The 18,235-nt window shown below is 37.6% G+C and overlaps 1 protein-coding gene across 4 annotated transcripts in view; it reads right to left on the bottom strand.

Annotated features, from left to right (window-relative positions):
- PCCA (propionyl-CoA carboxylase subunit alpha) overlaps positions 1 to 18,235 on the bottom strand; it is a 414,072-nt gene that overhangs the window by 300,214 nt on the left and 95,623 nt on the right. Inside the window, exon 1 of one of the 4 annotated variants that reach the window (XM_047081519.1) lies at positions 16,125 to 16,195. The exons of the other annotated variants lie outside the window; for them this stretch is intronic. The gene's annotated coding sequence lies outside the window, so the exon portion shown is untranslated. Of the gene's footprint in view, positions 1 to 16,124; positions 16,196 to 18,235 lie in introns of those variants that run through there. 4 annotated transcript variants of the gene reach the window in all.

The following is an 18,235-nucleotide window of genomic DNA, read 5'->3' as shown; positions in this document are numbered from 1 at the left end:
TATATTAAAATATATAATGTCGTATATAGTTAAAGTACACAAAGATATAGAAAACAAAGTCGGGTCAAAGAAAAATAACAAAGAAGAGTTCCTGCTTGATGTTAACAGTATTCTCTGGAACAGCCACGGCTGTGGTGTTATTTTTTATATACAGTATGCTGCCACCTAACCTAAACAGTAGGTTCACCTTTAAAACACCTTATAAACCTTTGTATTCTCTAAACCCTGCAGCACACTGCCCAGTTCAACACAAATATCCACTTTTATTAAATACCAACTCTGTGCTAGGCTTAGAGCTAAACACAGGGGACAACATGGATGAAAACCACAGGATATCCGCTAACTCAAGGGAACGAGATCACTGACACCTCAGGGAAATAGACAAAAGAAAGTAGAGAATGTTTACATCTTTCTGACTATAAGAAATGAGTCAAGAATACAGTGGGAATTTACCAGGTAGAGTTACAATTTCAACAAAAACTGTTCTGTATAACTCATATTTAGTTCCCCAGCAATAGATCTACCTCCTCTGTGTTTGTGGTATTATAATGAACAAAATGCTAGTGAATTTTGCTAATGAACTAATTAGGGACAGAACAAAATATGATGTAGTTATTAATGCCACTACAGAGCATGATTTACAGAAGTAAAGGTGAGCCTTGCTGAAGTAAAGAATGAGGTTATTGGGTAAAGAATGAAGATTAAACATGAAAAAAAGGAAAACCAGATTGTATGCTGGGCACCATCTGGGTAAGGTGCCTATCGATTCTCCAGTGATCTTTGGTTGGGTCGGTACAAAGAATAAACCGTGTATTTTATGTCTCACATTCTATCTATTGGCCTTGGCACCTAAAAAGACTTGGCTTGGGGGAGCTTCATTCTCCCTGTATTATCCAGAGTGGTTACTGCAGTGTGTTGCTTGGATTGGCCTCTCGGTCATTATGAACCAAGAAGATTACACACACCCACAGCAGAAGATGGAAGGAGAACAGGGAATCAACAAAAGGAATGTACAAAGATAAATAATTAGGACATACGATGACTTAAATTTTGCACATGCTAAACTGAGAGGGCAATGAGATAGTGTTCAGAAAGCTGACAGAGAGGTCTAGAGGCTCTAAGATGAGTCCAGGCTGAGATACAGTGTTTCAAAGGCATTAAATGAAGGAAAGAATTGAAAGTTGCAGATGAAATCACTCAGATAAAATGCATAGAAAAGCTGATGCTTTTAAACTCAGAATGTATACTTTCCCTCATGCCCAAAAACAAGACAGAAGGGAATTTTTAGATTCTAAAATAATAAAGCCTCCTTTTCTTTGTGTGATAATAGGAATAGCCACCACCTTGCAAGTCTGGTTGAAGGATTAAATAAAATAATGTAAAACATCAAGCTGAATATCACAACTATCAGTTATCTGTTAACCAGAAGTCCTGATAAAAAGAGAACATGAGAATAGTATGACAGCAAGGTCCACAGGGACCCTAAAATACATCACAGGAACCCAAATACCTACAATTACCAGTTACAAATGGCATAATGCTAGGTAAGAAACCTTTTCAGCCAAAACAGATGCTCATAAAGTACCTCTCCATCAAATGTTTGTATTTAGTTGTAATAGGACAAACTTTTCTTAATTAAAAAAAAATCTTTTGTGGAACCCCAAAATGTAGATAGAACACGTGAAAAGTGGAGCTTCTCTATAAGAGGGGAATGTGACTGCAGGCCCACATCTCCACATGCTGTTGGTCTCCAGCTCAATAAACTACCACAGAAACTACCATATTCATTTCTCTTTATCCCAAACCTGCAACTCAACAAATGCTAAGTCAAAAGAAAACAATCATATTTCAACTATCAACTGTCTTTCCATATTCTCATTTTACTTGCTAAGATGGAGGAATTTTTATTATAAATGCTGTTTTAAAATACCACTATGCTAGACAGAGTAACCAAGTAGTCAGAATACCCACGCAGACAGTTCGAGAAACAATATAAATGTGAACATCCAAAATACATTACGATTGTACAGTAAAAGTTCTGATTAACAAGGGCCCAACAACTAGGAACTACTCATCAACTAGATTTTTCTCATGCATTCTGATTTGAGAAAAATTACTCACCCCAAAATGCAAAAACTACCAAGAAAAAAAGCTCACATCAAGTATTTAGTAACTATTCTTTTCATCCCATTCAACAGAAAAGAAAATTAGTCAGTAGTAAGCTGGGTAACTAACTACTCAAACAGATGTTCCAATGAACCAACTTCCTTTTTATCTACATTTTGGTAGTATTCCCTGGGTTAGCCTTTAAATGTAATTAAAGCAAAATGAGAATGCAGAATCCTGGCTCCTGACTCCCATAATTTCTTGACCAATAGAGCAAGGATGCAGTTAAGGTAAGACAGTATGATAACCGCCAACTGATGGAACAGGTTTTAAAAGTTCTGAGATTTTGACCAAAGTCATTGCATGATTTAGAAGGTAAGGCAAGAATTTATCCACCCTCTTGATAATCTTCTGTTAACCCTGTATCTTATTGTTATCCATCTAATTGTCAATTTCCTTCAATCACAGTTAAGTCTTTTTGACATTCCACAGCAATACAATTTACTTCTGAAAATATGCTTTTTAGGGACTTTGTAAATTTACCATGAATGATACATATAATACCTGAAGGCAGATAGATGTCTTACAGTCATGGAAAAAAAGTGTTTTTTTAATATTTTTTAATGTTCATTATTTATTTTTTAGACAGATAGAGACAGAGCACAAGTGGAGGAGGGGCAGAGAGAGAGGGAGACAGAATCCGAAGCAGGATCCAGGCTCTGAGCTGTCAGCACAGAGACCGATGCAGGGCTCAAACTCACAAGCCGTGAGATCATGATCTGAGCCGAAGTCAGATGCTTAACTGACTAAGCTTCCCAGGCGTCCCAAAAAGTGGGTGTTTTTTAAATGGCATTGGAAAACATTTTAAGAGTGATATATAGGAATATCCAAAAAGCTGAAAATCAAAATCCAAAAAGCCAAAATCACTGCTCTAAGATTCCTTCCCCTTGCTAAATTCTGTGATTTTATGATTCTGGTCAAATTTTGATAGAAGAATAAGAAAAAGGGTTGGTTTTGAACAGCATCCTGGTGGAATAATGAGATTTAACTTACAATAGGCTTTATGTTGTAAATGAAGAACAGAAATAATCACTTGTAAAAAATGTCTGATGCATAATAAATTCTCAGAAATACAACAGTTACTAAACTGCTTTACTATGAATTCAGATTTCTTTTGAATGCATACACATTAGGCTCACCAAGAATTACTACTTCGATAATTGTAAAACCAGGGTCAGACAAGAGACATAGCCATGAAAAAATTGCGGAACTGCCCAATGGACTCAGATTCCAGACCTTAATGTATTCCTTGCTAAAAGAAAGGAATAATACAAAATACACTTCAGTTAGAAAAGGTCAGTTCAGGATTGGTGCAGGGAACTTAGTACATGAGATAAAAAAGCGAGCCAGTGAAAAAGCTTCCAAAAATAGTATGATTATGTCAAAAGCATATAGTAGCAGATAGAAAGGCTAACTCTTGAATATGATAACAGTATGAACATCAAAAAGAATTGGAGCACCTGGGCAGTTCAGTCAGTTAAGCGTCTGGCTCTTAAGGTTGGCTCAGGTCATGATCTCACCATTTATGGGTTTGAGACCTATGTTGGGCTCTGCGCTGACAGCGTGGGGTCAGCTTGGAATTCCTTCTCTCCTCTCTCTCTGCCCCTCCCCTTGCTGGCACACACATGCTCTCAAATAAATAAACTTACAAAAATTAGTAATAGGGAGATTACAAGGTTAATTCATGTTTTCAAGTCCTCAGAATAAACCTTTTCCTGCTATCTCTGTTCAAGTACTTAAACTTCTTGGACATGTATCACTCATTTAAAAAAAAAATATGCAGCTCTTTTAAAAAAGCAATATAGAAGAAAACTAACTTCACACATAAAACTAAGGAAATAAAAAGGTCAAGATAAAATCCCATACAATGTTTTTGTAAGGAAAAAAAATATGGACGAGAATACTGTATATGAAGGAAAGGAAAAAAAACGAGAAAAACATACCAACACATAATAGATTAAAACTGTTACCTGCTGTTTCAAAACAAGCTGAAAAACATGTTAAAGTAATAGAACACATTAAATAACATAAGTCAGTATTAGAAATGTTCAGAAATGAAATGACTGACCTCAAGATGCAATCAGAAATTAAAATATCTTTCTAGAAATGAAGACGAGCCCAGAGGAAACTCAACAGTGAATAAAGAAAACAGCTAATGCCTTACAAAAAATAGAAAGTGAAAGAAAGACATTATTCTAAATTTAAACATCAAGAAAAAAAAATATTTTTAAAAGACGTAAGAGAAAATGACAAAATAAAGAACATCCAACATATGGATAAGAGGAGTCTTTGAAGAAAATTAAAGCAAATACTAAAAACTCTATTTCAAGAAAACCGTCTTAAAATTGAAAATACATAGCAAAAAAAATACTACAGTAAACCCGAGAAATTCAACCCAGAATGACACATTCTAGCAATACTGCTTAAAAGAAAAAGAAAAAATGCAAGGAAAAAAAAGAATATGTCATTTATATAAAAGAGAAGTTTAAATTATCACCAGACTCTGGGGCGCCTGGGTGGCTCAGTCAGTTGAGCGTCTGGCTTTGACTCAGGTCATGATCTCGTGGTCTGTGAGTTTGAGCCCCGTGTCGGGCTCCGTGCTGACAGTTCAGAGCCTGGAGCCTGCTTCAGATTCTGTGTCTCCCCCTCTCTCTCTCTCTGCCCCTTTCCTGCTCATGTTCAGTGTCTGTCTCTCAATAAATGTTAAAAAAAATTTTTTTTTAAATAAATTATCACCAGACTCTGACAATAATCCATGCCAAAAGAAAACTGAATAAGGTGGTCAAGAAAAAGTATGAGCCAAGGATTTTAAATCCAACAAAACTGATGTCCAAGTATTGCAGAGTAAACATAATGATAAGCAACAACTCCAGGCCTTTTTCTGAGGAATTGAGTAAAATAGGGGTTTGCAAACTACAGGCTTGTGAGCCACATATGGCCTGCTACCTGTTTCTGTCCAGTCCACACTCTAAAAATGGATTTTAGGGGGGAAACATTTATGGAAAAAAAATTAGAATACTATTTGCAACACACTGGATGGCCTGCAAGGCCAAAAATAATTGCCACCTGGACCTTTACAAAAAAGTTTGCCCACTCCTTTACTACAGAATGAGCTTCAGAAAACCAAAATGACTAAAAAGAGGTCAACATAAATGGTCTATAGCTACCTGAGAGAGTATACTTTATACTAGCTGTATTTTCTGACAGTACAGATACAGTACAACTACTTTTAAAGCGAGGGAAGAATAGAAAGATGATGTGTAAAACTTCTTTAATGTTTTCAGTAATCATATCGGTGTTGACACTGCTATCCTGAGGTTGCTGTGTGTGTACTACTGACAAGTAATTATGAAGGCTTCTAATTTCATCATCTCCCCTGTCCCTGAGAGTCAGAACTCTAAATATGAAAGAATGACAAAGAAGAGGGTAAGTAAAAGTTCTGCAATCCTGAATTTTAATTAAAAATATCACTATAAACACAGGAGGTATTTATCTCACATAAAGCACAGTCTATATACTTTTATTTCATGTTATATATACAAGAAAATTGTTGCATATTTATAATATAGTATATATATTATGCAACATCTATATTATATATTTAGATTTTATGTACCCTATTTGGGCTTGGGGATAGCATTATATCCAAATACACATATTAGGGGCACCTGGGTGGCTCAGTCGGTTGAGCATCCAACTTCAGCTCAGGTCATGATCTCACAGTTCATGAGTTCGAGCCCCGCGTCAGCACAGAGCCTGGAGCCTGCTTCAGATTCTGTGTCTCCCTCTCTCTCTGCCCCTAACCCACTCACATTCTGTCTCTCTCAAAAATAAATAAACATTAAAAAAATTTTTTTTAAATAAATACACATATTAAATGTATTAGAATGTTATATATTCTATTAATGGAACATTGTTAACACATACATCATACGTAATACACATATATAACATAAAACATGTTAAAAAATAAACTTGTTAACACACATATCTTCCTGGCCCTCTAAACTGAAAAGGCCTACAAACGGTGACCATGAGTAGCAATGACCATGTCTGGCATGCTGTGGCCTCCGATACCATTTTTTAAAAAACCAATGCATCTTGATAAGATGGCTGATTAAAGGCCTGGAGCAGGAAATGTAAAACATAAGCCTAGAATGTCTTGTTAGACCAGAGAACAAGGAAGCTATAAAAGATTACGAGGTCAAGTCAAAAAGAGCATGAACCAACTTAGGACCCACTGGCCTAAGAGAAACAACTTAAGCTTCACTAATAATTCCAACAGATTTAAGCCTACAAAATATGTTTTAATCTACGATTTCATAATGACACTTTTTATAAGAACTGGGTCAATTGTGAATGATAAGGAACCGATTCATTACCTCAAAAACATAACATAAAAGTAAAGAATTAGGCATTTATCTTGCTCTTTCTATAGGAGTCGTACCACTAGGTAACCAAACAATAAATGTGGCAAAGAGTCTCTTTATAAGTATATTCTAATTAATTAATGAAAAAGATGTTAAAGTATCACCATTTTGCAATCCAGTGAAATACTAAATATTGACAGTAAGCATTGACAGTTGCTTAGATCTTAAAAAGTGCTAACAAGACACTAATGTGCTCCTACAGTCTTGGCCAAATGCATCAAAACCTGAATCTGATCCCATCTCTGAATCCAGGTATAGGAATCCAATTTGTAGAAAATGCCAAGAATGAAGGAAAACACTGACCTGCAACTCGAGTCTGCAATAAACTAAGTCAAGTCTGACAAAAATTCTACAAGTCAATAACCCAGGGTTCTTCAACAGAAAATTGTAAGGAAAAGGTATGAAAAGAGAACCTATGGATTAAGAGAAATTTAAAAGACATGAAAGCTTAAAATAAATGGGCAAGACAAACCATAGTGTCTAGGGATGCACGTTTGGACCACAGAATTATTTTTAAATGCAAGAAAATGATTACTACAAAAGTCAAGTAGTGAGCACATATAGGGAAAGACTGGAGGCTAAGATGGACATGGGTCACATGGACAAGAATCAGGGCAAACGTCTCATGTCTAGACCTATGTAGTGGTTCCGAGATTAATTTACCCTAGGCAAGCCACACATTTGTCTTGCACAGTTTTTCCTGTATCTTTTGTTTTATGATAAAAATTTCAAAAACAATTTCACAGTAGCCATCAGCTTATAGGAGTGACACCAATGGCTGGACCAGGAGCAGACAAGTAGGTGGGTGAACACTCTCACCCTCACCATCCAATATTCTACCAGAGGCCTCAGGCTGTGCAGTGTACCTGTGTGTGATTAAAGAAGACTGGAGTCCAAATCCTAATTCATTTTCCTCCACGTGGACTGTGGGGTATCAATAAAGAGAGGTGCAGAACAACCCTAGAAAAGGGTGTCATCAGCCTCCAACGCCCTACATTTACAAGAGTCATTTTCTTTAATGTGCTAGTCAGCTCACCATGCATTAAGAACCCAATTTATATGACTAAAAAAATTAGGATTAAGAATATTAATGAATGTTTTTTAATTTTTTTTAACGTTTTATTTATTTTTGAGGCAGGGAGAGACAGAGCATGAACAGGGGAGGGTCAGAGAGAGGGAGACACAGAATCCGAAACAGTCTCCAGGCTCTGAGCTGTCAGCACAGACGCAGGTCTCGAACCCACGGACCGCGAGATCATGACCTGAGCCGAAGTCGGCCGCTTAACCGACTGAGCCACCCAGGCACCCCAGAACATTAATGAATTTGACTGATATGGGAGATGGGTGACAGAGGAGAGACAAAGGTTCTATTTTAAAATTCTAAATGTAAACATAAACTAACACAATTTTTTCATTTGTTTGGGATCTTAATCACAAGATCAACTGAAACTTAATGACACACTTATAAACTGTATTTAGCTTATGGTACACTGTATATGCTGTGACTTAGTTTAACCAAAGGAATCTGTCTCTTTCTCTTTCAATATTACCAGTATCTGGATTTCATTCAGTCTAGTGTATATTTTGTATTAAGTGTCTACTTGGCATAGTGCACTCAAGTAATATTATTACTTCCAGATGATTGCCATGTACAATATTTAGTTAGAGAAACAGACTAGTAGTAACTTTCCCCACTGTAACAATTGGCAGAAGTCAGGTTTTCTAGGTGAGGAATATAGTTACACATAAAACCTTGTTTTTCATTCACAGGAAGTGAGCATTACAGCAAAAGAAGACTTTCTACTTCTAATATTTGGTAGTGGAATGATTTCCATTTCTACTTTCCAACTATTACTAAGTCAGAAAATGGTTAAATTTCTTTTATTAAATGTTGGGTTTCTGACAAAGGTACTTAGGGCAAACAAGAGGTTTTTGATACATTTGGTACATTTTAATTTAATAAAAACCTTTTTAAAAAACTATAAATCGCTGAATATCTCTGTAGTTCCTGGGGTCAGCTTTTCAAGCTCACAGGGAAAATGTTTTTGGTTTTTGGTTTTTTTTTTAATTCTAGTTAGTAGATCCTATATTCACACTGGAAATGTTCTTTCCACTTCAGAAGATTAAGATTAAAGTCTGTCGGTGTTTGCCATCTCTTTTGTGCCTATCTGGTTTTTTCTTTTTATTTCCTTGTAATCAGCACTGAGATCTATTTCCAGAGTCTAACTGATTGTAAAGAAGAAAGACGCTGGGCACTTAAGCTTCACCATTCTCTACTCTTTGTGCAGATCAGGATACTAAAAAGAGATGAGTTCACATAAACCTGAGTGGGCTGTTAACCTTTTTTTTTTCTTCAGGGGAAATGTAGATGCAATAACATTTCCAGCTGAAAGACTCATTCTAAGTTCCTAATGTTTGAGAATGCAAATGAAGTATTTTGTCTTTTCTGTGCCTGGAGGTGTTATGTGAGAAAACAGAAAGAGGTTTCTAGGATTAGTTCCACAGATTTCCTTTATCATGTAAACTCTCAGACTCCTTGCAATGACAAGAATCAAAGAAAAGCAATAGAGAAGATACCCAGAGAAAATAAATTCAATAACTTCCTCAGCAATCGCTTTGAGAAAATTAGAGTTAAGTAAAAAGTCAGATGTTGGGATGAATCCTAGCCTCCCCTCCTGTGAAGAAACTCTAGTTTTAATATTTAGAACATTTAAAAAAATACATTAGCAAAATACTGGCAATGAGTTCAGTAACACTAAATTTTCTCAGAAGAAATTGCTAAATTTATCACCCAGAGACCTGGCATCTTCAAGAAGTTAATTTATATTATAATGGCAATAATGCTTTCATTAAAGATACAGGTACAAGTTTTCAAGTTTTTCTTTTAGAATGTATGTTTTTTAAAGGACAAAGTAAGAAGCTTCACATTTAAATTTGTTATGTAGTGCTAAGGTTCTCCTTATGTAAACTGGACACAGAAATTAGTTATGAAGTTGTAATTTCCTTCTATGCTCTTCACATAAAATATTTTATATCCCCACATTCTGGATATTAAAAATGAGGTGCTTTCATTTCTCCCTGATCCAATTATTTTTAATGTTTCATGAATACTAAAATTAATTGGTACTTTTGGATTGAAAACAAATACTTTTCCAGTACAACTTTGGAATATACCATATAATAACTATGAAATCAGATAAGCAATTTTACAGTGTAAGTAAAAAAATAACTTAAGATTTAATAATACTTGAATTAGCATGAGGGGGTGTTAATACAGATGTCTCATGACTCAGTTTCCTGTTCATTCCTCACAGTCCATTAATATTTACTGCTAGTAGTGACTAAGAATAGTAAGGTGGTAAACTGGTGAAAGGCCAGTGAACTTTTGTTTAGTCCAAATATTAGATATTAAATTTAATTTAAATTTTTTAATTGCTCTGGGATATGATCTGAATTATGTACTTTTCTTATTTCCTTTGAAAATATTTATGAATTTATTGTAAAATTTACTACAAGCAGAAGTCCTTCCACACTCCTTGCTTAATTTACTGCTTTCTGGAACACATCAAGTTTTCGATACCACTACTAGATGGAAATAAGAACCATGGTTTGTGAGTAAACCATACTCTACTGAAAGTTGGGATATTCTTTTTTGTTAGCACACTTAATTGCCATACTCTAAGATAACCAACAGTATAAAGCTTATTTCAAATACTGAACGGAATGCTAAAAAAGCAGAGATCATGATTTTTAATTAATTGCCAAGAACAACAGACTAATTCCCCACTCTATTCAGCACAGTCTAACCCATCAACCTGCAACTTTCACTCTTTGGTTTAGTTATTAACCAGAATGCAATGAAGAGAAAGTGACAAGAAGATGTAGTGGAATGACCCAAATAGAGGTTAATTTTTCTCTAGGTGGGAAACATTTTTTTTAATTTTTTAAAGTTAAATAAATACTAATATTTTTTATTGACTTATTTAACACTGTCTACAGGGCACTATTTTCAGGCTTCCTTTATCCTAAACACCACTTTACAGATAAACATTTCAGTCCGCAGGTTTCTAGTTTGTTCACAAAGTTAGAAAGTCCTTAATTTATTCTAGAATCCACAGTAATAATGTCTTACGTTGTAGAACATCTCAGTTTTAAAAGGTTTTTTGGGGGCGGCTGGGTGGCTCAGTTGGTTAAGCATCTGACTTCGGCACAGGTCATGATCCCGTAGTTCATGAGTTCAAGCCCCGCGGTGGGCTCTGTCCTGACAACTCAGAGTCTGGAGCCTGCTTCGGATTCTGTGTCTCCCTCTCTCTGCCTCTCCCCTGCTCACGCTCTGTTGCATGCGTGTTCTCTCTCTCTCTCTCTCTCTCTCAAAGGCAAATAAACATTTTTAAAAATTTTTTAAAGGTTTTTTGTATCTTATGCTTAAAAAGAGGGAGGGGCTAAGAAACCAGCTGGCCATAAATAATCATCCCTACTGACAGGTCAGTAAAATTAGGATCCAAGGGATGGAATCAACTGCCCACTGTCACTAAATGGGTAAAGTAATGGAAATAAGACAAGACTAAGACCCTGTCACCTTCTCATGCCATCTCACATGCTTGTGAGCAGGTTCAGGTGGCCAGTGCTTATTCAACAAGTCAAAGACGATGCACTGACTACTGACAGTGAGCATACATCAGGTATGCCTGGCACAGTCCTAGGACATAACTACAACCCTAGCATCCACCTGACTAGCGTCCCTTTCTACTCTTAGAAGCATGCTGGCTTGGACAGATCTGATTTCTGCACACAAGGAGTTTACAGTCTGGGAGAACAAACAATACGTACCAAACGACAGAAATAATACATGGTAGACAGTAAATGCACTAAAAAAGCTAAAAGTAAATAAATAGGAGTCCAATGGGGAAATCAAAGACTTCACACAAAAAGGGAAGCATTTGAGGGAAAAAGACAACTAGGATTTGGAAAATCAAACATTTAAGTATACAGAAAAACACCTCTCACTAGTCTGTAAAGGGTTATATGGTCATCAGAGGGATGATGATGAGGTTATACACAACCAGTGTTCATCCAGACACGTCTCCTCTTTCTCTGAAGTCCAACAACAACCAGATCTCAATTACAGACTTCTTTGGTATACAACTCAACAGCTAGTCATGCATTCATTCTACAAGTACCTGTCAAGGAGCCATGCTGTGTCAGGTACTGTGCTAAATCTAGGGATACCATGACAGACAAGACAGAGATGTTATCACTGCTCCCTTAGTTGACATACCAACTAACAGGATGCAATATGCCAAGCAATTAAAATCACAATACAGCATGAGTCCTGTGATAGTGTGAGTCTAGAATACTCTGCGAAACCAATAATGGTAATTGGAATAAAGCAAACATGGGTGGAAACTGTGAGCCAAATGAAGTTTATTAAACATGAGTGCAGTATTTCAAAAATTCCGACTTTTGCTTCAGAAAATTTCTACCTTCAGTTGTAGTAAATATGCGACAATTTTAATGCACTCAGATCACCTGATATTTCTGTCTTTCTCAGAAATCCAATCAGGGCCTTCCTAACTTCTGATAAATGAGATTTCAGAATGCAATCTTCTCCCCTCATTTAAGTCAAGCCTGTAAATTGACTGAGGGAGAAAACGGACACCATATATAATAGGCTAAGCTTCATTTTACATCAACATCCAGTAAGCATAAATCCCAGCAAAATGATATCCTTAAAATGTTTTACCAGCCAGCGTGACTCCCTTCAAACACGTGATCACCACCCTGACATAGGCTTTTGGAGTTCTGAAGTTACAACTGACACCACCCGTACACCCCTCAGCTCCCATGCCACTTTGATCAGACAAAACAATGGTCAAGCAGGGTTTTAAATAATTTTCTTGAAAGAAAGGCAGTAATTAGGAGCAGCAAAGTATAATAGTTAAAAGCAGGGACTGTGGTGCCTGCCTCAACTCCAATTCTACCATAAACTACCTGGTTGGCCACTGACAAGTTACTTAATCACTCTGTGCCTATTTCTGAACCTGTAAGGATTCAATGGATTGATATATGTAAGGCACACAGAGCAGAGGGGACCCACAGTAAGCTGCTATGTAAGCAAGAAAGACTTTGAAGTCAGTTGGCTGGTGAGGACACTCCGCCTGCCTTCCTGCGTGCCCATGTCTGACGCATTCATGGGGCCTTGTTCCTGAGACAGAAATACTGCTGTTAGCCCCTTAGCCCTAACTAACTCAGACCCTTCCTGAAGAGGCTAACCTACCTCTTCTCCACACCTTTCATTGCTTCCTCTCAACTGGCTCCTTCCCCTTGGCCAAAAACACTGCTTGCTTGAATACTTGCTTGCCCTCCCAACATGTGACTCAAGTAGAGGCAAGCAATCTTCCAAAAAAAGAGCAAGACCCTATTCTCAAGGAGGAAAAGATGTTACACAGACAAAATTTCTTTGAAATGACTGTCACAATACAGCAGTAAGGTAGCCTTTGGTAACGGAAATGCCAGAGAAGGGAAGCACAAACAGTGCTGGAAGACTAAAAGAAAAGAATCGCGAACTACTGCTTGAGGAACAGTAGTTGCCTTCCAGACAACGGTGAGCCACTAGAGAGTTCTGAAACACTTCAGGAAGATGAGCATGGCAGCGGTATTGAGACAGCTCCAAGGAGGAAAGACTGAGGTGAAGAGATCAGTGGCCCAGATGAAAAGGAGGAAGTGAGGAGGTACTGGAACAGCAGTGGCATCTAGCAGGAGGAAAGAGGTCAGAAAAGCTGCAGTGATACTAACAGGAGGCCTGGCCACAGATTTAGGGGGAATGAATACATTAAGAAGGGTAAGGGAGGGGAAGAGCCAAAGATGACTATAAGGCTTTTCAGATCTTAAAACTCAACTGAAATTCGGAACCAAAAAGTAGGTTTGGTTACAAGGACAGTGAGATTCATTCTGCCCATTAGTGGCTTGTTAGTAGGACAACCAGGGGGAGACTCCAGGGGGGATATTCTTACCTGGGCCTGGAAATGTCTTCAGTAAATCAGATACCAAAGCAATCATATAATTTCTTGTGATAAACTACTCTGCATTTGAAACCTCACATTACCTATATAATCTTTACTGTCATGTACTGTGAAATACTTCTGACAGATTTTAAACAGTTATTATTACCTTCAATATTTCACTTCCAAAACAGAAAAGGTGTTTTTGGAGTACTACTGTTCATGCTATAAAGCAATATGGTTTAGGAAGTTATTCTGTTTTAGCAGCTCAATTTTGACACTGGAGTTACTCTACTTGACCAAAGACTTCAACTCTGGTTTAATAATGCTATGTAATTATGGGTGCTTGGGTGGCTCAGTTGGTGAAGCGTTCGACTTTGGCTCAGGTTACGACCTTGCAGTTCAGGAGTTCAAGCCCTGCGTCAGGCTTTGTGCTGACAGCTCAGAGCCTGGAGCCGGTTTTGGACCCTGTCTCCCTCTCTCTCTGCCCCTCTGCTGCTTGCACTCTTGGGTCTCTCTCCTCTCTCCAAATATAAACAAACATTAAAAAAATTTTTTAATAATAATACTATGTAATTATAAATACACTGCAAAAGTCTTTTAAATTCTTGGTTTCAATATCTGCACAAGAAGCTGAACAGAGAGAATGTGACAGACAAGTCAGCAGAACATATAAACTGCCATCAAAGATAAAATCCACGAGGTGGGATGGCATGCCGAGGCGTTTCCAGAGAACCTAAAAGTCCACCCACCACACCAATCAGAAAATGGTGCTCTGAAGACAAAAGAGTAATCAGCCACCAGCAATTTTCAGCTATTATAAGAGGCTAGACCCTAGTTAAGAACTACCAAGAAATAAAGGCCAACGCCTCACGAAATGCAACTAATTTAAAATACAGTCTCCTGGGGCACCTGGGTGGCTCAGTCGGTTAAACCTCTGACTTCAGCTCAGGTCATGATCTCGCAGTTCATGAGTTCGAGCCCCACATCAGGCTCTGTGCTGACAGCTCAGAGCCTGGAGCCTGCTTCAGATTCTGTGTCTCCCTCTCCCTCTGCCCCTCCCCTGCTCGCGCTCTCTGTCTCTCAATAATAAACGTTAAAAAACAAAAAAATTTTAAATACAGTCTCCTGTCTTCTTTAGGTTACCTTTAATAGAGCCCTCAAGAAATCCAGTCCTTTTCCAATAGGACTATCCAATCCATAAGAAATTAAAGAATTTTCAAATTGACCATGTGTAAATTGATTTGGAGGATTTTTTTTTTTTTTTTTTTTTTTTTAATGAGAAAACAGCACAGAAATTACCTTAGGTTGGACAGGTGTAACTTTAAGGGCTTAAAATAAGAACTTACACTATTGGGAGGGAAAAATTATAATCATTGCTTACACTACTAAATATTCAAGATATATCTTCAAAATAATTGTTTCAAACTGACCCATCTGTAAATTTCTAAATAAAATAGAAAGAAGTTATTTAAAATAATGTTAAGTTTTCTATTGTAACAACTTGGGATGATGTCACAGGTCAGCCAGAGACTACACAAAATATATCCCCACCTTGTGGTCAGCTTCATGAAAACAGACTAAAATTAAAATTAGCATTAATCCCTGTATCTGCCCCAAAACCTCATTTCTATCACACATACCATTTGACTTTTATTTCCAAGAATTCCTTTTCTCCACATTAGCCGCAATGTGCTAAGACATAATTCTGGTTCCTCCTTACATGCTTACCTACTTTCTCCAATTTTTTCATCACAGAAAATACTTAATCCATACATTTAAACATTAACAATCAACCAGTATGAATGTATTAAGCACCCACAGAGTGGTGCTTCTGATGTCCGAATTCCACATCTATCAGGCAGCCAGATCCTGCACAACTCTATTTGGGGCTGGGAGCATAAATCCCTGGCCTCTTCGAGAGCATAATTCAAATCTTTTGGGAAGACCAGACGTGTTATAAATCTAACATTAATATTTATATAAACTACTATATTTTACATATATTTTATCAATGCAATTAATTCTCAATACACGGAAGATTTTTAGTTCTGAAAATAATTCCTCCACAGCATTTCTGAATTCATTGTTCACATTCTCAGCTGATGAGAATGTAAATCGAATGTTACTGAAAATGATTACTAGGCCCTACACATTCAAATTAAACAACACATTCTAAGATTACTTCTATATTATCCTTACTTTTTTATTTTCCCTATTATTCTACACTCCGCATCCATTTAGTAGAAATAACTGTACCATATACTTTTTGATCCGCCCAGAGTCTCTTTCCAATGGCCACAACTACATAAGTGCTTACCAGCACGAGAGTGAAATATATAGTAGACTAAATATATTTGCAGAGATATACAGCTGTTTCAAACAGACCACAGAGTAGTCCATTTCTGTCCAACTAAAAAGGGAAATTTTTAAGTAACTGGAAACAAAAAACTCCATGACATGTTAAATTCTATAAAACTCTAATTGTAGTGTCCATAAATAAAGTTTTATTAGAATACAACCATACCCATGCATTTCCTGTGGTCTAGGGCCACTTTCACACTGCAACTGCAGAGTTGTGTGGTGACAACCGAGTTGATCAGCTGTGACAGTATGGCCTGCAAAGTCTAAAACATTTGTTATCAGTCCTTTACAGATGAAGTTTACCAAACACAAGCTTATATGACAAAAGGTTTAAAAGTCCAGTCACTATAATTATGAGCACCAGCTGAATCATCCTGCAGAGATGCCTTACATGTGCTTTCTGCATTTATAAACATCTATCTACTTACAAGGGAATTTAGGGCATCAAATCTCTTCCATGAATGGCCCAAAGGTAGACAATCCACCTCTTATTCATCAAACAAATATATATAAGCCAGATACAGTTCTAGGTACATGAGGGAATAGTAATGATCAAAATAAAACTCCTGTGGTTGTGTAGGTTACTAAGTATCTATCAGGCACCAATACATGTTTTGGAGAAAAATAAATTGGGAAACAGGAATTAAGAGTGTGAGGTGGGGAATGGTAACCTACAATTTTAATTAGTAAAGTTAGGGTAGGCATCTTTGAGAAGATGACTTTAGATAATGGCCTAAAGAAGATCTATTTGGGGGTGCCTGGGTGGCTCTGTCGGTTATGCATCCAAATCTTGATTTCAGCTCAGGTCACAATCTCAAGGTTTGTGATTTGAGCCCTGCCTCAGGTTCTGTGCTGACAGTGCAGTCTGCTTGGGATTCTCTCTCTCTCCCTCTCTCTCTGCCTCTCCCAAACTTGCTCGCTCACTCACTCACTCTCTCTCTCTCTCTCAAAATATATAAATAAAAACTTAAAAAAGAAAAAAAAAAAGATCTATCTGGAGGGACAGTGTTCCAAGCAAAGACACTAGCAAGTGAAAATGCCCTGAGGTTGTAAGCGTATGTTAGCTCAAAGAAGAACTAAAACAAAGGAAGCAAGAAAGAGTAAAATAATTAGGTCAGAACAGTGCAGGGAGGTCAGGGGGAGTCTTAAAGGACATTGGCTCTGATTCTGAATGAAACTGGAAGCTATTAAAGGTATTTCGTGGCTTGGTTTTTAGCCAAGAAATGCTTTGATATCTGACTTACATGTTGACAGATCACTCTGACTGGGTTTTGTGAATACTCTTGAGGGAGGTAAGGATGGAAACCTGGAGAGCAAGAAGGAAGCCAAAGCAACGATGCAGAGGAGAGGCCCTGGTGACCAGACTAGATGGCAGCGTGGGGAGTGCTGAGAAGTGGTCAGATTCCAAGCTTCTTTCGAAGAGAGAGCCAGGAAAACCAGCCCCCTTTCTGAAACATCCTTCCCCCTTTTGTAGGTCTGTGCTTCTCCTCTACCATCTTATCTAAATACTGCCTGTCTCCAAGGCCTCATCCAAAAGCCACCTTCTTCATGGGACTTTCCACGACACTATTCCTGATCAAAAGTAATCGCATCATCTGACTTTCCCAAGAGGCCATCTACCACACTCTCCTCCCCGCCGCATCTCTCCCCAATCAACCTCTTCAGGGCATTGAACCTTTTTCAACTTTTTTTTTTTAATTTTTTTTTTAACGTTTTATTTATTTTTGAGACAGAGAGAGACAGAGCATGAACAGGGGAGGGGCAGAGAGAGAGGGAGACACAGAATCGGAAGCAGGCTCCAGGCTCCGAGCCATCAGCCCAGAGCCCGACGCGGGGCTCGAACTCACGGACCGCGAGATCGTGACCTGAGCTGAAGTCGGACGTTTAACCGACTGAGCCACCCAGGCGCCCCTTCTTCAATTTTGTATTCACCAGCATCTGCCCCATCAAGGAATCAAATTAGTTAAGCTCTAAATTTCTCCTGGCTCAAAAAGTCCATGATTTTTTTCTCCATGTGTACTTCATAACTCTGAAAAAGCTACAATGATGAAACACAGCTTTATAAGGGCACAGAGCTTTTAGAATAGGTATCAATTCCTAGGGAATTGACTACACAAATACAAAATCTCTTAAGTAATCATTTCAAACACACAAACACACACACACCTACTTCTTACATAAAGTGTGACAATTTTCTCTCCAACTACACCCAATCCCAAACCTACCAGAATTAACCACTACTTTCATGCAATACCTACACCACATATACTCTGC

This window comes from Lynx rufus, unplaced genomic scaffold, assembly GCF_022079265.1.
Source record: "Lynx rufus isolate CCGP_SWC_20201006 ecotype Redwood Valley unplaced genomic scaffold, mLynRuf1.p SCAF_1, whole genome shotgun sequence".
Classification (NCBI taxonomy): domain Eukaryota; kingdom Metazoa; phylum Chordata; class Mammalia; order Carnivora; family Felidae; genus Lynx; species Lynx rufus.
The sequence above is the reverse complement of the archived record's forward strand: the minus strand, read 5'-3'. Positions and strand labels throughout refer to the sequence as shown.